General features: G+C 43.9%; 1 protein-coding gene across 1 annotated transcript in view; it reads right to left on the bottom strand.

The window, feature by feature from the left end:
• The window catches only part of EIF4EBP2 (eukaryotic translation initiation factor 4E binding protein 2), a 46855-nt gene that overhangs the window by 30984 nt on the left and 1345 nt on the right, over positions 1-14526 (bottom strand). The gene's annotated exons all lie outside the window — the stretch shown is intronic.

The raw sequence follows: 14526 nt of genomic DNA, 5'->3' as shown, positions 1-14526 counted from the left end.
CTTGGCACACTGTTTGAGATACACTGGTCTAGAGAATTGTGCCTCCAGTAAAGGTAGGCGCTGGAAATGTAGGGTTTTACAGGCCTACATTTCTGGCACCTACCTTTGATGTGAATCGTGCCTCTGTAGACCCTTTACCTGAATCACAGTTACCGGATGCTAGAGTCCACCTTGGGGATTAGCGCCCAAGAAAAAGACAATATGATGAAACCTTCCGCCCAATGTGTGGCAGCGGCCAAAAAAGCAAACAGGACGCTAGGAATTATTAAAAAAGGGATGGTTAACAAGACTAAGAATGTAATAATGCCCCTGTATCGCTACATGGTGCGACCTCATCTGAAGTATTGCGTTCAATTCTGGTCTCCTTATCTCAAGAAAGATACAGTGGCGCTAGAACTACCACCTGCTCAAGAGGAGGCGGTAGCGGCTAGTGCGCGCTATTCCGCGTCTTAAGGCCCTAACGCACCTTTGTAAAAGGAGCCCTAAGTAAAAACCTATACAGAAGATATGAGAGCCAATCAAGTATAGCTGTAAAGCAAGGAGCACAAATGCATTTCTCATTCTAAGATGGTGGCTTCAGTAGGGTATGCAGTGGTTCCCTCCAACCTGTAGCTCCATGAAAAGTGAGGCTTTTAGTGACGGTGGAGTAAGCAGGAGCTGTACAACATGCAATGACTTCAACTGTGATGGTGGGTATGCAGCTCCACCTGCTGCATGTACTATTTGCATTTTCCATTGGGTGCAGAATTCTAAGCTTGCATGGATGTGCATGGATGTGACTGACTGCTGCCTTCAACAGTGTGCCTGTGGGGGGAAAGAGTGCTGGTGGATGTGCCCTTTCTAGTAGTTGTGCTCCCTTCACTGAACCTATCGGCACTTCCATATCCCAGGAACACGCGTACCAAGAATCTCGGATCCAACACAAATGCAAGCTTGGGCAACAACAGAGGGTGGTGGTGGGAGAAGCTGGGACAAGGAAGCGGGAGTGAGAACCAAAAAGGAACAAAAAGGTATAGGCTGCTGAGCAGTGGGGACAACAGATCTAAAGAGAATGATGCAGAGTTGCTGGTTGTGGGAGGATGACATGAAAAATAAGGAAAGGAAAGAAATAGAGATGAGGGATAATTAGGAACTGCTCAAGGAATATACAGAGATCAATAATTAATTTAGGTAAGTACAAAAAAATAAAAAAAGAGGTCACATTAATAGCAAAACACAGATATCTGTGTTAATGTCTGTCTGTCATAGCATAGTAACTGCATGCCACCTACCATGTTTCCCCGAAAACAAGAAACTATCTTATATTAATTTGGGGTCCAAAAAATGCACTAGGGCTTATTTTCGGGGGATGTCTTATTTTTTTGTGTACAATGATCATCTCTCACCCATCCCCTTGTGCAGCATCTTTCTATACCTCCCTCCCATCCCCCATGCAGCAGAACCCCGAAAGCAATTACACTGTGCTGCGTTAGATCTAATCTAAGCATTATTCCCCGCTGGGGCCTTCCCTGTGCCATGTCACTGATGACATCATCAGTGATGCAGCAGAGGGATGGAAAGGCCTTGGCGAGGAAGGCTGCAAAACAGCCTTTTCAGTACTGCCTCTGCTGCTGTTTGGAATGGAGGTATGTTGGCCTCATGGTGGGAAGGTCGGCGGAGTTCTGCTGTGTGGGATGGGAAGGAGGGATGGAAAGATGCTGCGCAGGGTGATAGGTTAGAGGGAAGGAAAGACGCTGCACGGGGAGGGGGGTAGAGAAAGCGCTGTGAATAGGGAGTGTCGGGGACATTCGGGAGGGGGGAGGGGTTTTAGAGGTTGATCCAACTAGAGCTTATTTTTGGGGTAGGGCTTATTATATTAGGACCTACCCCAAAAATCATGCTAGGGCTTATTTTTGGGGTAGGTCTTATTTTCGGGGAAACATGGTATGTATAGAGCCATCCCATGCTCCTCTTCACTTGTTTGGAATGAAAAAAATACTTCGATATAAGACTTAAACCATTTTATTTCTTAATTGTCAAAACAACTGGAAGGAAACTAAAGAAAAATAATTTTTGTGCCTGGTGCAGAGACCCCAGGTTAAAATCCTTTACCAGAGATCTTTATTATGTACCAATTCACTGGGTAATGTATTTTGTTCACCTCTTCAACAAAACAACAAAAGAACCAGAGGTCCAACTTCGTCTGCAGTGAAAAAACAGACCAGAGCAAACAAACCAAAACTGCAGATTTGTACACGGTGCAGGCAAATTTTATTTTGACAAATAAATCTTAACTAAAAACCTTTTACCAGACGGGGGACCCAACACGGTCCGTGTTTCGGACAACCTTCATCAGGGGTCCATGGTAATAAAGGTAAAAAGAAAAATATCACAAAAGAAGCCTGGAAAAATAGCTGGACACACTGCTCCGCCGACAACCTCTCTAGCAACTGCACCATCTTCGCACCACTTGTCGGCGGAGCAGTGTGTCCAGCTATTTTTCCAGGCTTCTTTTTGTGATATTTTTCTTTTTACCTTTATTACCACGGACCCCTGATGAAGGTTGTCCGAAACACGGACCGTGTTGGGTCCCCCGTCTGGTAAAAGGTTTTTAGTTAAGATTTATTTGTCAAAATAAAATTTGCCTGCACCGTGTACAAATCTGCAGTTTTGGTTTGTTTGTTTTGTTCACCTCTTCTCATTAGATGTTTGAAACCCTCTACTGTGTTTTTCATATCAGAAAATTAGATCACTACTGAATAATCCATTCTATGAATAAGATCTAAGAAATATGATTTGTTTGGTTGGTGGCATCTATAGCAGCTTCATGTTCTGATAAATGCTGCTTAGTTCCATTTCAAGATGAATGGAGATTGCTAAAGTCCTGTACTCATTCTCTTCCTGACCTCTGGGTTATTACTGTCAAACAAAGTACAGCATTTACCAAAGTTAGGGGCCCTTGCACTAAGCTGTTAAGTTAGTGCATTTACTGCAAAAGTTAAGAACTGCTCATGTGACAGGATGACCCCCTAGCAGTAATACTGCAAGACTACCAGTAGGTGTCATCTCCACCAATTTGAACCCAGGCTTGTTCTGGGATGAGAGCAGACGGTGATGCTTCTGTCTTAGAACAGTAGACTACCAGGAAGATCCCAGTTAAGTCCTGTAGGAGGCAATGGGGATTGGTGGGGGGGATCCATGGATAACCACGGGGCAGGGATAGAGCCCGTGAAGACAAACTTTGCTCCCATGTCATTCTCTAAACTAGCTTTAAACAGACTGTTCCAACTAGATCTATAAAATGCTAATATCAATATGTAAAACCTTAACACATCTTAGATAACTGGCAACTGGATTCAATGATTAACAAAATAAAAACTACAGAAGCTGCTTTTGGATTTAAACGAACTACTATTAAGTGATGTCATTTCTATCTTGTCTTCCTTTGATGTAGCAACAAGAGTCTTGTCTGCTGATCAACGCCTACCATCTGCAACATCTTTCCATCATATGCCCAGCTGCTCAAGCAGCTTACTGATACTGCAATAGATTCATCCATTGCTATTGGCATCAAGGAGAATTTCTAACATTTAATTGACACTTATTTTCCTGTTCATCCACTATTTATTGGTTCTCTTCTACACCCATGTCTGAAAGACAATCAAAATACCTTCCTAGATTATGTAAAAACATAGGCAATTGAATCTTTGGGAAGGTTGTACCAAAACCAGATTGAAGGCTTTGTGATTTATAAACAGCAGTACAGTATATTGTCCCTTTTTATACTTCAATAAAAAGATTTAAACATAAAATCATTGGTGTTTTGAGGTTTGTGCACATGAGGAAAGTGACAGCAGAGACGGTGGGGGGGGGGGGGGCAGAGATGGGGACAAACTTTGTCCCTCGTGTCATTCTCTAGTGAGAAGTCAGGGTATAGGGAACAGGCGAGGATATGGGGGAGGGGTTGCCAATCTGGAGTTCTGGCTTTTTAGGGAGGGGTGAAGGTTGGGGGAATGTCCCAACATAGCTTAGCCCTAGATTCTTAAAAAAATGCATTAAAAAACGATGGACTGTGATAGCGGCTATTCTAGTGGTGAATTTTAAAAAGTAAACCATTCTCCAAAAAAAACCACTCATGCAAATGAGGTTGGCGGAGAGTAGCAAAGACTCACTAAATTTGCATGTGCCCATTGCTGATGATAACGATGGGCACATGCGCAGAATAAATGCAAAAAGAATTAAACCAAAAACACAACAACAGCGGGAGAGATATTCAATCTTTTCCCGCTGTCAATACCCCCCCCCCCCCGCAGCAGGAGAGATGACCACTCTCTCCTGCTGCCAAGCAAACTGCCCCCCCCAGCAGCGGTAGAGATGCTCAATCTTTCCTGCCACAAACAATACCCCCCCTGCAGCGGCAACCCCCCCAGTAATGGGAGAGATGCCCACTCTCTCCCACCACAAACACTCCCCTCTGCAGTGGCAACCCCCTCAGCAGTGGAAGAGATGCCCGTTCTCTCTTGCTGCCAGACAACACCTCCCTACCTCCGACCCCTCTCCCCCTTACCTTGAATTAGTTGGCTGACCGGAGGATGCCTACTCCCTGCGGCCAGCTGGCCTGCCTCTTCAAAATGGGCCTTCCCCTCACCTGTATATCCTGGGTTGCACCAGGAAGGAGCCTGGGGCTCTGACGCCTAGGTTGTCTAAGGTCCCTCCCATAAGAAGGGCTTTAAACAACCTGGGCCAATCAGAACTTCAGGCCCCTCCCCATATGCACCAGGAAGAGGCATAAGGCTCCTCCTATGGGAGGGACCTCTTATGGGAGTGGCCTTAAACAACCTAAGAGGCCCCTCCCATAGGAGGATGCACTGGGGAGGGGGAAGGCCCATTTTGAAGAGGCGGGCCAGCTGGCCGCAGGAGTAGGCATCCGTCGGTCAGCCAACTAATTCAAGGTAAGGGAGAGGCGATAGGGGTGTTATGTGGCAGTGGGAGAGCATGGGCATCTCTCCCACAGCTGGCGGGGGTCGTCGCTGCAGGGATGTGTGTATGCTGTTTGTGGCGGGACAGAATCGTCATCTCTCCCACTACTGCAGGGAGGGGGAGGGTCAGTTGGCCTGCTAGCAGTCTCCGACACTACCATGCCAGGGTTTTAAACAGTGCTGTCACTGTACTGGCAGCCCTGGACTAGTTGCTGATTTTTGTCACCAAAAGCTGAAGCCGCTCTTAGAAAATGGCTTAGCAATTGTTAAGAATCCACCGGAGTGGTCATTTCAATGCTGAAGAGCCCATTTGCATGTCAGTGTCGGAGACTGCTAGAAACCTCACTAAAGATAGAGATAAGCCGTTTTGATAATCCACCGCTAGCATCGCTGTTAAAGTTTTGAGAATCTGCGCCTAAGTGTCTTGATTATTTGGACTGTAGCTATGCTAGCAAACTGCTAGTAGCCATCAGAAGTCATGGGAGCTAGCATGTGACAATGACATCCACACTAGCTATCAAAGCCGACTGTCATGTCATGCATTAAACAGCCAGATGGATTTTTTTTTTTTTTAACCATACTACATGTTTTTAGGTGCAGTAGCTGTTAACACTCATCCTAAGTAACATGTTGTATTCAGCTTGGAAATATGAAAATTACGGGACCCAAAGAAAAAGGTAACACAATTTTACAGCTCAAATTATAGAGCAACATTCAGTCCACAAGACATGCTTCTAAAACAGCAGAAGCATTTCTATTCCCCTTTCCCTCCCTTTCCCTGAGCAGCAGCAGCATTTCCCTTCCCCCTTTCCTGTGCAGCAGAGGCATTTCTCTTCCCCCTTCCCTCCCTCTCCCTTTCTCTGTGCAGCAGCAGCAGCATCATTTCCTTAGGGACCCCTTTCCTATGCAGCAGAAGCATTTCTCTTTCCCCTCCCCTTCCGTTTCCTTCCTTGTGGAGCAGCAGCGTGTCTGGCCAGCTCCCTTGCTCAGTCGATCGTTCCGTTCAAAGCCGCCGGTGGCGGCTCCTTGCAAGATCCGCGCCTGTGTCAGAAGCCTCTCTGATGTTGTGACATCAGAGAGGCTTCTGATGCAGGAGTGGATAGCGCGAGAAGCCGCCACCCGCGGCTTTGAACGGAACGATCAACTGAGCAAGGGAGATGGCCAGACACGCTGCTGCTCCACATGGAAGGGAAGGGGAAGAGAAATGCTGGCGTAGATGGCGTGAGGAGCCGGCAGCAGCCGTAGCTTTGACCGGAACAATCAACTGCAACAAGGGAGCAGTTGATCATTGTGTCCAGACCGCGGGCCGCAAAACAGCACCTAGAGGGCCGAGTTTGAGACCGCTGTTCTAAAATCATTCACAGCTTGACAGCCAATTGTCCCAGTCTTCCTATTTCTTATAAATTACTGCTCTAATCTGCCTGCAAGCATTCTACAATCCACTGCTCAGGAACAATTAGCTTACTGTCTATGTTTTTGCAATGCATCCAATTCCTGCAGAGAGAAAATGGATTAGTAAACACAGGATTCTTTTAGGATGCGACATAGTATAATGATCCCTATATTGTCTGTCTTCTCTGCTGAAATAAGAATTGTGGGGAACATAATTAATTGAGCAGCATTGTAGAGTCATCTCTGATAGGGTTAATAATAGCACAAAATAATTTATTTACAGCAAAGATATGCTAAATATGTACAGTTTCTTAAAACTTACTATTCCACTTTATCTGAACAAGCAGGCAAAATTAAAGAGAGAAAAGAACTCCATAAATTGATCAGAAAAGTCCACAGACAAGAATCAATCATCCCTAATCAATACCAACACTAAGCTCAAACAATGCAATCACAATATATAGTAGATCTATACATTCATAATCCCATTTGAAATACAGCAATGACAATCACACTCGTCTATCTAATACCAAAGGACCTCCACTGTTTTCCCCACATAGAGTCCCTCAAAAGTTTGTTGAAACAGAAAACATTTTTACAGCCGATTTAAACTTAGAAAATAATAATTGTAGGAATCAGAGAAGGAAGCCTATTCCATAGAGCAGGCACCATAAATAAAAGGCATTGTGCTGAGTAGATTCATCTTTTTCCACCGTAGGAAGTATCAGTCTATAATCATTTAATGAACCTAGAATACATACAGAAAAAATGGCAAGTGGAGCCAATTATTGTGTAATGCTCAAACTACCTTAAACATAAGAACTAGAAGTTAGAACTGTATGCTATATCTTACTGGAAGCCAATGAAACCATAATAACAAAGGTGTCACATGCTCATATTTACTAGCTCAACAAAGTAAATGAATAGCTGTATTTTGCAATGTTATGCAACTCTGAAAATTAAGATTTATTGTCCCGTGCCTCTTGTCTAATCCCAGTTTTGTCATGTGATCTCTGGGAAGGGATGCCGCTGTGGTTCTCTCTCTCCCCCAGCCCTATCCCTGTTTGGTTTTGAGTAAAATATTGCCTAGTGTGCTTCAAGGGATCCAACTATATAGCTGGTCACTAGTGCTGCCTGATTCAGGAAAAAAAAAATTTTGATTCGATTCAGCCTATTGAATTGGTTTTTCGATTTGATTTTCCTGCCCAATTAGGTGTTTTTTTTCAAACATCCTGGTGGGTTTATTTTATAGCCTCTTCACCCCCTTTGCCTTCTCTTAACCACACTGGTGCTGTGGTGTAAACAGAATAAACAAACAAAAATGACTTTTCCTCTCTCTGTTAAATCCTAGCTCACGTTTGCGGTCTAATACCAGCTCTGGCAGGATACACATTTCAAATCTGACATATTGTAATCACAAAACAGAAAATAAAATTAGTTTTTCTACCTTTTGTTGTCTGGTCATTATTCAAATCTTGTTGGTCTCAGGCTCTGGTTGTCTTCTGATAACTTGCTTGCCAGGGTCTCCTTCTTTCTTCGTGCTAACCATCCATCTTCCATCTCTGTCCTCCCCTTCCGTTTCCCTTCCCTCCCCAGGAGGTCTGGCATCTTTCCTTTTTTTGTCTCCCTCCACAGATCCACCTTTTCTTAACTACCCTTTCATCCAGCATCTCTCCCTCCTTCCCTTCCTCTGATGTCAGAGAAGGAGCGGAACCGCGGCAGAGAGAAGAGAGCTCCGAAGCCATACAGCAGCTTGCAAAGATCGCTAGCACCAGCAGGCTGCTGAAATTAGGAAAATTGATTCCGGGAGGCCAGTGGGGAAGACGGACAGCACAGTAGCGGGAGGCCAGCGGGTAAGCCACTTCCCAACTGACCCTCCCCACTCGCCCTCTAAAGCAGGAGCAGCAGGCCAGCAAGAAGCAGCGCTGCCGCTCCTGTTTTAGGGGAGAGGGTCAGTCAACGAATTGGGAGGCCGATTTTTTGTCCTGGTAAATCGATTCGAATTGATTCACCCAAAGTGAATCGGTGAATCGATTCGAATTGTGAATTGGGCAGCACTACTAGTCATCTTTACTGCTGCTTTCACATCTCCTCTTCCTGTTTGTGGCCGGAGAGATTGAGCATCTCTCCCGTTGCTGGGGGAGGGAGGGCAGTTTGCTTGCCAGTGCAGCAGCAGAAACATGCTACCTGAATATCCACCCGAAAAAGCGGCTTTACTGGTGAGCTCAAAATTCACTAGCAAGTGACAACTCTAAGAATGGACTGGTTATTGATTTTTTTTTTTTTAAGCTTATGGCCATTAGACCTACTACAACTTATTTCTATAGTGCTGTACAAAAATTCCTGAGAGACAGTTTCTGCTCCACAGTGCTTATAATCTACTCAAGACAAACAGGACAAATAAGAGATTAAAGAATGTCATTTATTACAAGAATGATTAACATAAGGTGTGTATTGAATAAATGAATAGGAGGTTAAAAGCAGCCTCAAAAAGATAGGACTAAGATTTTTACAACAGGTCTTGTGAAATGGGATTGACTACCACTTGTCCACAAGTAGAGTAAGATTGTACAAGAACAGTCTATTACCCTGTTTTTACTAAAACTGTGTAAGGTTTCTACCGTGACCCAGAGCACTAAATGTTCGGACGCTCATAGAATTCCTATGAGCATCAAAGCATTTAGTGCCCTGAGCCACAGTAGAAACCTCTACAGCAGTTTAGTAAAAGAGGGCCTTAATTTCCATTCCAAAGAAAAATCCCTAGCTACAATCCAAAACTGGACAACTCCTGGCTGGGTATCTAGCACATGACCCCACAAAAACTGTCACAGAACTTGTCCTCTTTATGCTGGCCTATAAAGTATTTTCTCATTTGAATTCTTCAAGAAAACAAAGGCACACTGGGCCCATTTCCAGATTTTCATCAGGGCTCTTTTCATATCTATCTATAAAAATATCAATTTCCTAATTTATATTTTCTCCATTGTTCTGTCATTGTTTGAACTCAGGTCAATAAAAGTTTCAAACTTCTGTACTACTCAAAAATATTTATGAGCCGGGGATATTTTTTCTGCCTTTAAAAAAAATAAAAAAAAATTACCTTTATTATTCCTTCCAACCAAATTATTTTTAAGGGCTTAAAAATGTCTACTGTATTTGGGACCAAACTCACTCCCCCCAAATTTACTAGCATGGCCCAGTTTTAGAACGGGTGTGGAAAGGAATGGAGAAAAGACAAAAAGTATGAAGCTGCCAGACTGGTCTGGAGATTCTACTGGAATAACACCCTCCCCCCGCCTCAAAAAAATGAAAGAAGCAATTCCAGCTTGTACAGCACAGTAGCATTGCTACAAGGAATTAGACCAGTTAAAGAACTGCTCCTCCTGGTCACAGACACACACATAGTCCAAAAAAAACCTTACACTCAAGACACACAAAACACATGTATTATCATATACACACACAAACAAAGGGACTTGAAACAATTCCATGAGGTATGCTCCACTTGCTCTTCCTTCCGGGATGACTCTTAGTGATTCAGATGTGCATTTCACTTTATTTACAGTAAATTCTCTTGTCAAACCTACTGACTGAACCCTACACCTTTCTAAACAGTTGCTATGTATGGCGACAACTAGTGACTAGTCAGTATAGTTTGCTACTGGTTGCTATGTGTACTGCCAAGTGCCAACTATTGGTGAAACATGGCAAATCTGATGCTATACTGTAAAAATCCATCCTTTCAAGTCTGTTGACAGTGACATCAACTCAGTTTCAGTTTATTATTCATTCAAAACCAACAGAATGTTTAGCTACTGCTCCATTCAAAAATGGTATCTCCTTTCCAGGTCAAAAACATAAAGAGGTTAGAAAAAAAAAATTATTTTCTTTCCCTTTCTTCCTACAACTTTTCCCTAAATACACAGGTTCCCTAGTATCTCTTCCTATAAGGGGAAACCATGCAATCAATTTTAGGCACCAAAGATCCCATTTCTCTTTGTTGTTGGCAAAACAGTGAAAAAATTTAGATTCATTATATTTAATTTACTTTGAGTTTCAATAAATGTGATTCTTTATCAGTAGTAGCCCCATTATATCAAAAATACTTTCCTGGATTACTGCCACAGCCAAGCCATACCACTAGCACTTTAAACTGTGCATTAGAATCTATCATCCACTAAGGCAGTGGTTCCCAACCCTGTCCTGGAGGAACACCAGGCCAATTGGGTTTTCAGGCTAGCCCTAATGAATATGCATGAAGCAAATTTGCATGCCTATCACTTCCATCATATGCAAATCTCTCTCATGCATATTCATTAGGGCTAGCCTGAAAACCCGATTGGCCTGGTGTTCCTCCAGGACAGGGTTGGGAATCACTGCACTAAGGCAGGGGTAGGGAACTCCGGTCCTCGAGAGCCGTATTCCAGTCAGGTTTTCCCCAATGAATATGCATTGAAAGCAGTGCATGCAAATAGATCTCATGCATATTCATTGGGGAGAAATCCTGAAAACCCGACTGGAATACGGCTCTCGAGGACTGAGTTCCCTACCCCTGCAATAAGGCAAGCAGGACTCGGACATATCACAGAACAGGGGTCGGTACAATGGCTTGGTGCACCCAAGGCAAACTTTTCAGCCTTATACCAACCCCAAATTAATTTTCACCCCTCTAATCTGCCTCCTCCCATAAATCATATTTACAATACAATGAGAGCAGATTCTAAAAATCATTAACCCAAGTATTAATTACTATGTATTACCCAGGTAAATGGACTATTTGAAGACTGCAACTTTCCTGCAGGTCAAAGTAGGTGCTGATGGTTCTTTGAGTCAGTGTGTCTCTCAGGACCTATTGATTTGCTTTAATTGCAGCTGTTATTTGCTGCCTCCCACCCCTCAGAGAAACTATTATCAGAGGCTACTGCTTAATGCAGGGGTGTCCAATGTCAGTCCTCGAGGGCCGCAGTCCAGTCGGGTTTTCAAGATTTCCCCAATGAATATTCATGAGATCTATTTGCATGCACTGCTTTCATTGTATGCTAATAGATCTCATGCATATTCAATGGGGAAATCCTGAAAACCCGACTGGATTGCGGCCCTCGAGGACCGACATTGGACACCCCTGGCTTAATGGTTGGGCTGATCCTACCACATAAATTACTCAAGCTAATGGATGGAAGATACTGTGGGAGTCCTCAATCAGCTATTCAATGGCATCTAAGATTTAAGGGCCTGATTCACTAAGCACTTTCTCACATTTTCTTACTTGGCAGCCTGAAATATTCAGTATTTGTGTGTTATAAGGCATAGGAAAAGAGCTTAAATTAGGGAGGGAGGGAAACAATAAAGGAAAGAAGCACCTTCTTCTTCTTTAGGTTATCAGAACTATTTGAACTGTCAGCATAACTGAAGTCACAGCGACCCCTCCCCTCCCACCCCATTTCCTGATATGTGAGGAGGGGAGTGGTCAAACTTAGAGACGTTTCAAACTCTTTTAGGCCAAAGAATTGTAGTCAAAAACGGCTTTTGAGGGGGCCTGTGTCTATCCACGACTTCAGGCACGGCGACGAGCACTAGGTGCCTTGCTTTGGTGTGTAAGTGAAAGTGCACCGCGTTCTTTACCCGTTTTCTCTCCGACCCGATCACACAGAATATGAGAATAGAAAGGAGGAATTCGCATGCATTTGCTCTGTCACCTAAACTTTTCTTTCCCTTCCCAATACAGATGCCCTAGACCAGGGGTAGGGAACTCCGGTCCTCGAGAGCCGTATTCCAGTCGGGTTTTCCCCAATGAATATGCATTGAAAGCAGTGCATGCAAATAGATCTCATGCATATTCATTGGGGAAATCCTGAAAACCCGACTGGAATACGGCTCTCGAGGACTGGAGTTCCCTACCCCTGCAATAAGGCAAGCAGGACTCGGACATATCACAGAACAGGGTCGGTACAATGGCTTGGTGCACCCAAGGCAAACTTTCAGCCTTATACCAACCCCAAATTAATTTTCACCCCTCTAATCTGCCTCCTCCCATAAATCATATTTACAATACAATGAGAGCAGATTCTAAAAATCATTACCCAAGTATTAATTACTATGTATTACCCAGGTAAATGGACTATTTGAAGACTGCAACTTTCCTGCAGGTCAAAGTAGGTGCTGATGGTTCTTTGAGTCAGTGTGTCTCTCAGGACCTATTGATTTGCTTTAATTGCAGCTGTTATTTGCTGCCTCCCACCCCTCAGAGAAACTATTATCAGAGGCTACTGCTTAATGCAGGGGTGTCCAATGTCGGTCCTCGAGGGCCACAGTCCAGTCGGGTTTTCAAGATTTCCCCAATGAATATTCATGAGATCTATTTGCATGCACTGCTTTCATTGTATGCTAATAGATCTCATGCATATTCATTGGGGAAATCCTGAAAACCCGACTGGATTGCGGCCCTCGAGGACCGACATTGGACACCCCTGGCTTAATGGTTGGGCTGATCCTACCACATAAATTACTCAAGCTAATGGATGGAAGATACTATGGGAGTCCTCAATCAGCTATTCAATGGCACTAAGATTTAAGGCCTGATTCACTAAGCACTTTCTCACATTTTCTTACTTGGCAGCCTGAAATATACAGTATTTGTGTGTTATAAGGCATAGGAAAAGAGCTTAAATTAGGGAGGGAGGGAAACAATAAAGGAAAGAAGCACCTTCTTCTTCTTTAGGTTACCAGAACTATTTGAACTGTCAGCATAACTGAAGTCACAGCGACCCCTCCCCTCCCACCCCATTTCCTGATATGTGAGAAGGGGAGTGGTCAAACTCTTTTTAGGCCAAAGAATTGTAGTCAAAAACGGCTTTTGAGGGGGCCTGTGTCTATCCACGACTTCAGGCACGGCGACGAGCCCTAGGTGCCTTGCTTTGGTGTGTAAGTGAAAGTGCACCGCGTTCTTTACCCGTTTTCTCTCCGACCCGATCACACAGAATATGAGAATAGAAAGGAGGAATCGCATGCATTTGCTCTGTCACCTAAACTTTTCTTTCCCTTCCCAATACAGATGCCCTAGACCAGGGGTAGGGAACTCCGGTCCTCGAGAGCCGTATTCCAGTCGGGTTTTCCCCAATGAATATGCATTGAAAGCAGTGCATGCAAATAGATCTCATGCATATTCATTGGGGAAATCCTGAAAACCCGACTGGAATACGGCTCTCGAGGACTGGAGTTCCCTACCCCTGCAATAAGGCAAGCAGGACTCGGACATATCACAGAACAGGGTCGGTACAATGGCTTGGTGCACCCAAGGCAAACTTTCAGCCTATATACCAACCCCAAATTAATTTTCACCCCTCTAATCTGCCTCCTCCCATAAATCATATTTACAATACAATGAGAGCAGATTCTAAAAATCATTACCCAAGTAATAATTACTATGTATTACCCAGGTAAATGGACTATTTGAAGACTGCAACTTTCCTGCAGGTCAAAGTAGGTGCTGATGGTTTCTTTGAGTCAGTGTGTCTCTCAGGACCTATTGATTTGCTTTAATTGCAGCTGTTATTTGCTGCCTCCCACCCCTCAGTAGAAACTATTATCAGAGGCTACTGCTTAATGCAGGGGTGTCCAATGTCGGTCCTCGAGGGCCACAGTCCAGTCGGGTTTTCAAGATTTCCCCAATGAATATTCATGAGATCTATTTGCATGCACTGCTTTCAATGTATTGCTAATAGATCTCATGCATATTCATGGGGAAATCCTGGAAAACCCGACTGGGATTGCGGCCCTCGAGGACCGACATTGGACACCCCTGGCTTAATGGTTGGGCTGATCCTACCACATAAATTACTCAAGCTAATGGGATGGAAGATACTATGGGAGTCCTCAATCAGCTATTCATATGGCACTAAGATTTAAGGCCTGATTCACTAAGCACTTTCTCCACATTTTCTACTTGGCAGCCTGAAATATTCAGTATTTAGTGTGTATAAGGCATAGGAAAAGAGCTTAAATTAGGGAGGGAGGGAAACAATAAAGGAAAGAAGCACCTTCTTCTTCTTTAGGTTATCAGAACTATTTGAACTGTCAGCATAACTGAAGTCACAGCGACCCCTCCCCTCCCACCCCATTTCACTGATATGTGAGGAGGGGAGTGGTCAAACTTAAGAGACGTTTCAAAACTCTTTTT

This window comes from Geotrypetes seraphini, chromosome 4 (genome assembly GCF_902459505.1).
Source record: "Geotrypetes seraphini chromosome 4, aGeoSer1.1, whole genome shotgun sequence".
Lineage (NCBI taxonomy): Eukaryota > Metazoa > Chordata > Amphibia > Gymnophiona > Dermophiidae > Geotrypetes > Geotrypetes seraphini.
The sequence above is the reverse complement of the archived record's forward strand: the minus strand, read 5'-3'. Positions and strand labels throughout refer to the sequence as shown.